At 38.8% G+C, this 5,592-nt stretch overlaps 1 long non-coding RNA gene across 4 annotated transcripts in view; it reads left to right on the top strand.

Moving 5' to 3' along the window:
* The first annotated feature begins 7 nt into the window (after nt 1-7).
* The window catches only part of LOC311619358, a 102,451-nt gene continuing 96,866 nt past the window's right edge, over nt 8-5,592 (top strand). For 2 of the 4 annotated variants that reach the window (XR_014794479.1, XR_014794480.1), the window contains exons 1-2: nt 8-230; nt 4,606-4,706. This is a non-coding gene — a long non-coding RNA (uncharacterized lncRNA). The remainder of the gene's footprint in view (nt 231-4,605; nt 4,707-5,592) is intronic. The other 2 variants (XR_014794477.1, XR_014794478.1) reach the window with 1 other exon arrangement.

Below are 5,592 nucleotides of genomic sequence, written 5' to 3'. Positions count from 1 at the left end.
GCGTGCGTGCGCGTCGCCGCCGCCGCCAGCGGCGGGCTGGGGCGCGCGCTGCCGCCGGGGCCGCGCCTGGGCCTCGGAGGGCGCGGGTGAGGGCCCGGGAAGGAGGCGGCGGCCCCTCAGCTCCTGAGCAGCTCCGGTGCTTCAGGCCCCGCAGCTCTGAGTATTCGGACCCTCAGGGCAGAGCGCGAAGTGCCCAACTCGCGGCTCCGCGGAGCTGACCGCGTTCCGAGGTGAGCTGAGGAGGCCCCTCCCGGGACACCGCGTCAGTGTTGATGACGTCACGTTTGCATGACGTCAGTGGTCCCTGCCCTAGCATCTGGCCTGGGTTCTTCGGGGGGCCTCAGGGGCGGGGCGAGGTTGTGAAGCTGGTGGCTGGAACTGTGCTCACTCCCAGGCGGTCCTCATAGCTTTTAAACTAACTCACGTAAGTGGTTTGCAGATTAGAAGATTTATATCTTTTTTTAAAATATTTTTTATTGATTTTTTTTACAGAGAGGAAGGGAGAGGGATAGAGAGTTAGAAACGTCGATGGGAGAGAATCACTGACCAGCTGCCTCCTGCACACACACCCCTCCCCCCATGTGCCCACAACCAAGGTACATGCCCTTGACCTGAATCCAACCAGGGACCTTTCATTCCGCAGGCCGATGCTCTATCCACTGAGCCAAACCGGTTTTGGCTAGAAGGTTTATATCTTATAACCATGTCTGATTTTCACCCAATCACAAACTATGGGTTAATTGCCACCTGCATCCTGTTCTAGTCATCGGAGGTTCGTGCTAACAGCTTCCAAGCAGAGCTTCTCTTCAGCTTGCCCATACTACCCAAGCTGCATTAGGCTTCCTTAGGAAGGTCTCAGAATGGAGAGTAAATTAATGTAACCTCTGTGGAAAGATCTGAACTGGTGCACTTTGTCATTCAGGTTAATTGCAGATTCCTTTGACATTTAACGAACACCATACATCCAGCCCATGGGCTCACTACTCACTACCTTCGTTTTTTTCCCTTCTCCTTCTTTGTACAAGCTTTTTTAATGCTACTTCATCACACTATAGTTTTGCATGTCTCTTCTCCCTTTTAAGTGATAAACCCCCTAAGGTAGAATATAGGTTTCACTCACCTTTATTATCTTTTCATTAAGGATAATAAGTACAGTGATGTTTATTGAACAAATGAGGGAATTTTCTATTTTGATTTTTTTTTCAAACTAAAGCTATTTTTCCATTACTACAAACCATTTGACAATTCAGTGTTTAATGCAAATCCCATAGCTTAATTTTTTAAATATATTTTATTGATTTTTACAGAGAGAAAGAGAGAGGGATAGAGAGTTAGAAACATCGATGAGAGAGAATCATCGATCAGCTGCCTCTTGTACACCCCCTACTGGGGATATGCACGCAACCAAGGTACATGTCCTTGATGGGAATCGAACCCAGGACCTTTCAGTCCGCAGACCAATGCTCTATCCATTGAGCCAAACCGGTTTAGGCCCATAGCTTAATTTTAATGAATATATAGTACACTTATTCCCTGCTCTCAAGAATATAATTGGATATGATCAACTCTGTTAACTGTGATACAAGGCAGAATTTTATATGTTATAAAGGTGAAAAAGGAGGCAGCAATCATTGGGGGGTAGGTGGGGGGAGAGAGAATGGAGGCTTCCTAGAAGGGAATATGATGGTCTTAATAGTAGAAGCCAGTAATAAAAAATTTAAAAAGGTATACTACTAGCACAAAAACCCACAGGCAATGAAAGAGTTATAAAGCTCATAAGCATACCCAAGTAATATAAGAATTCCTCAGATAGTAAAGGTGGCATCATAAATCAGTGGGGAAAGAAAAATTGATTCAATTCATAGTGAAGAAGACATGATTATGAAAAAAAAAAACTTTACCCTGCATTCTGCAATGAAAAATAATACATATTTAAAAAAACAAAACTGAAAATTACAAAAAATAAAATTGAAAATTTAATTGATCTAGGGATACAAAAGAACCTTTTATTTATAAAAATTGGAAGAAATTACAAAGGAAGAGATTGGCCTGACTATATAAAAATATCAAGAAAATGCTATATACTAGCCCTGCCAGTGTGGCTCAGTTAGTTGAGCATCATCCTGTGCACTATAAGGTTACAGGTTTGATTCCCAGTCAGGGCACATGCCCAGGTTTGAGGTTTAGTCCCAGTAAATGGGAGGCAGCCAAATGATCAATGTTTCTCACATTGATGTTCCTCTCTCTCTCTCTCTTTCTCTCTCTCTCTCTCTCTCTCTCTCACTCTCTCTCTCTCTCTCTCTCTCTCTCCCTCTCCCATTCCCTCTCCCTTCCACTCTCTCTAAAAAAATAAACAAAAACAATAAAAAAAAAACTATTTTTTAATGCTATACCAACTTGGGAGAAAATATTTGTAACACGTCAGACAAATTTATGCTCAACATATCAAGATCAAGTGATCATAGCAGATTAAACTATTCTATTTTTCACCTATCAGATTTTTTAAAACTTTCTTATAAGTGCTGATAAACATGCAGTGAGTCTGTACTTATCTATTGCAGATGGTGTGTAACTTAATCTGAACTTTCTGGAAAACATTTGACAATACAGTATTTATTAAGATTAAATGAGTGTACATATACGGTGTCTAGAACAGTGTTTAGGACAGAGTAGATGTCCTAAATAAGTATCAATAATACCTATCATTGTTACTATTATTGTCATTAGTATTGTATCTTTTAATCAACAGAGCACCTAGAATAAGACTTTGAACTTAATGGATGTTTGCTAAATATTTGATTGGCTGATTCTTCTTGTTTCCTAAGAATTTTATAGGAAAAGATATACAGTTTATGACATGTCAAATTGTTAAAACATTAAAGTTATAAAGCAAGAAGTTACCTTGAATGATCATATGGTTCAGCCCATAAGCAGGATACTTTGTACAGTGGCGATAAATGTCTGTTATTGATAACATGTTACCTATATAATTCCTGCATATCAAAAAACTTAGTGGCTTCAAACAATAAAAATAATCTCTCAATTTCTTTGAGTAAGGAATTAAAGAGTGGCTCAATTGGGCATTTCTGTCTCACTTTCTCATAAAATTGTAGTCAGATGCTGTCCTCTGAAGACTTGTTTGGAGCTGGAGAATCCATTTACAAGGCGGCCCTCTCACATGTCTGAAAAGTTGATTTATCAGAAATTTCTATGGAGAAAAAAATTCTATTTACTAACAATACTATAGAATATTAAATAGTCATTTAAGCACCTAACTTCCAACTAAATGATTTCCCTATTGCAAATAAAACAGTCTTGATTAAAAAAAAACATACACACTTTTATTTTTCATTTAATTAACTCTAATTTTGTTTTTCTACTCATCTAAATATAATGTGATTTTGAAATCATGATTAGGGGATTATACTGCATGAGATGAGGAACTAATCCAAACTTTAAGAAAAATTATGTTAGATCTATTCTCTGACCATTACCTAGTATTTTTTTAATATATTTTTTATTGATTTTTTTACCGAGAGGAAGAGAGAGGGATAGAGAGTTAGAAACATTGATGAGAGAGAAACACTGATCAGCTGCCTCCTGCACAACCCCTACTGGGGATGTGCCCACAACCAAGGTACATGCCCCTGACCGGGATCGAACCCAGGACCTCTCAGTCCACAGGCCAACGCTCTATCCACTGAGCCAAACCAGTTTCGGCCATTGCCTAGTATTGATATAGAGCTGCATTGTCCAGTATAGTAGCCACTAGCAGTATGTGGCTATTTACATTTAAATACATTGAAACTAAATAAAATTTAAATTTGGTTCTTCATTTCCACTAGGCACATTTCAAATGTGGCTAGAGGCTACTGTATTGGATGGCATAGACACCAAAATTTTTATCATCTTAGAAAATTCTATTGGGCAGTGCTGGAGGAAAAAATGTCATAAAACAGAATTTCACAGATAAAACAAAATAAGTCAAAATGAACTGAAAAGATCTGTTATTCTTTTAATTCTATTCCATACTTTCTTGACAATCTCTACATTTATGTTTTTCTCTTTAAGATATTTTATATGTAGAAAACATATTTTGAAATAAAAATAATTATAGCTAAATTTGCTGAATACTTAATAAATTCCAGGAATTGTGCTTACTACTTTACATAAATTAATTCACTGAATCCTTAGGACAATGCTATGTTCATTATGGAAAATTTGGAAAACATTTAACAGAGAGAGAACCAACCTTAATCCCCAAACCAGAGATAATCACTGTTGACATTTCTGGTGGATGCTGTAAGTGTGCTGCCCAGATCCCAAGATATAGCTGCCAGGAATGTTGGCTGCTGATGGCTCACAGTTGAATTTCTCTCCAAAATTGCCTTCTGTGAAAGAAAATACCTTGCCCGGGGTTATATGCCCTCCCTGGGGGCAAGCCAAATCCAATGACTGGTCAATTGTGGGGGTACAAAGGCACAGGTTCTCAATTGGGACAGTCTGGGACATCCAGCTTTAGAACTTCCATGGGACTGTTTAAAGTTTCTGTGGCAACTGCCCTGCAGTTTACCTTCTCCCTTTGCCCAATCCTTCTCCGTACAGATACTGTTGCTGAGAGCACTCTCCATAAGGAACCTGCATGCAAATCTCTGACTCAGTGTGTGTTTTCTGGAAAATTCAACCTAAGTCAACATTTTCAGAATGTAAGTTCCAGTTGTTGTTGTTTGCACATATCTGTTTACATTTTTTAAATCGATCTAAATGTATTCCACTCCAACAAATTTGATTTTTTTAAATCTATTGTTTTATATGTTTTATTTAACAGCCTTTTATGAATAATTTTGAATGCAACTGCATGTTCTTCTATACCACAGTTTAACAGGAATCATAGGGCAGTCCATCTTGTATTCTTATGTATTTTTCTGTTTCCTGGATTTCACTGTGGCAGACCCTAAATCTCAGTAGACCAACAGAGTTCCCAACTTCTCTCTCACTTGCCTGCCTTTAGGATGGGAAAAAATAAATATTCCCATTTATTTCATTTTCTTAGCTTCATTAACAATGCGGGGTGGTGTAAATCCCAGCCATTGGGAAATAAGCTAAAGATTTCTGAGATTGAGGGGTAAGTTCCAAGAAATTTTGCCTTCCTGAATTAAATGGGACAGCCAAAACTGGTATCATCTCTTCTTACCTGTTTTTTTTTCTTTTTCTTTTCTTTTTTTTCTGCTTTCTAACGAATGAGATAGCTAGAGCTGTATTAATCATCTTTCATTTATGAGAGAAAAGTTAAGAAAATTAAAGGCACCAAAACCGGTTTGGCTCAGTGGATTGAGCGTTGGCCTGCGAACTGAAGGGTCCCAGATTCGATTCCGGTCAAGGGCATGTACCTTGGTTGCGGGCACATCCCCACTAGGGGGTGTGCAGGAGGCAACTGGTTGATGTCTCTTGGTCATCAATGTTTCTAGCTCTCCCTATCTCTTCCTCTCTGTAAAAAAAATCAATAAAATATATATTTTTTTTAAAAAAGAAAAGGTTTTTGGCTTGGAGATTGTTGAGCATTTAAATCAATGCCAGCAACCACCAATTTCT

This window comes from Pipistrellus hanaki (genome assembly GCF_964339955.1).
Source record: "Pipistrellus hanaki genome assembly, chromosome: 3".
Classification (NCBI taxonomy): domain Eukaryota; kingdom Metazoa; phylum Chordata; class Mammalia; order Chiroptera; family Vespertilionidae; genus Pipistrellus; species Pipistrellus hanaki.
This window is presented reverse-complemented; position numbering and strand designations above follow the sequence as displayed.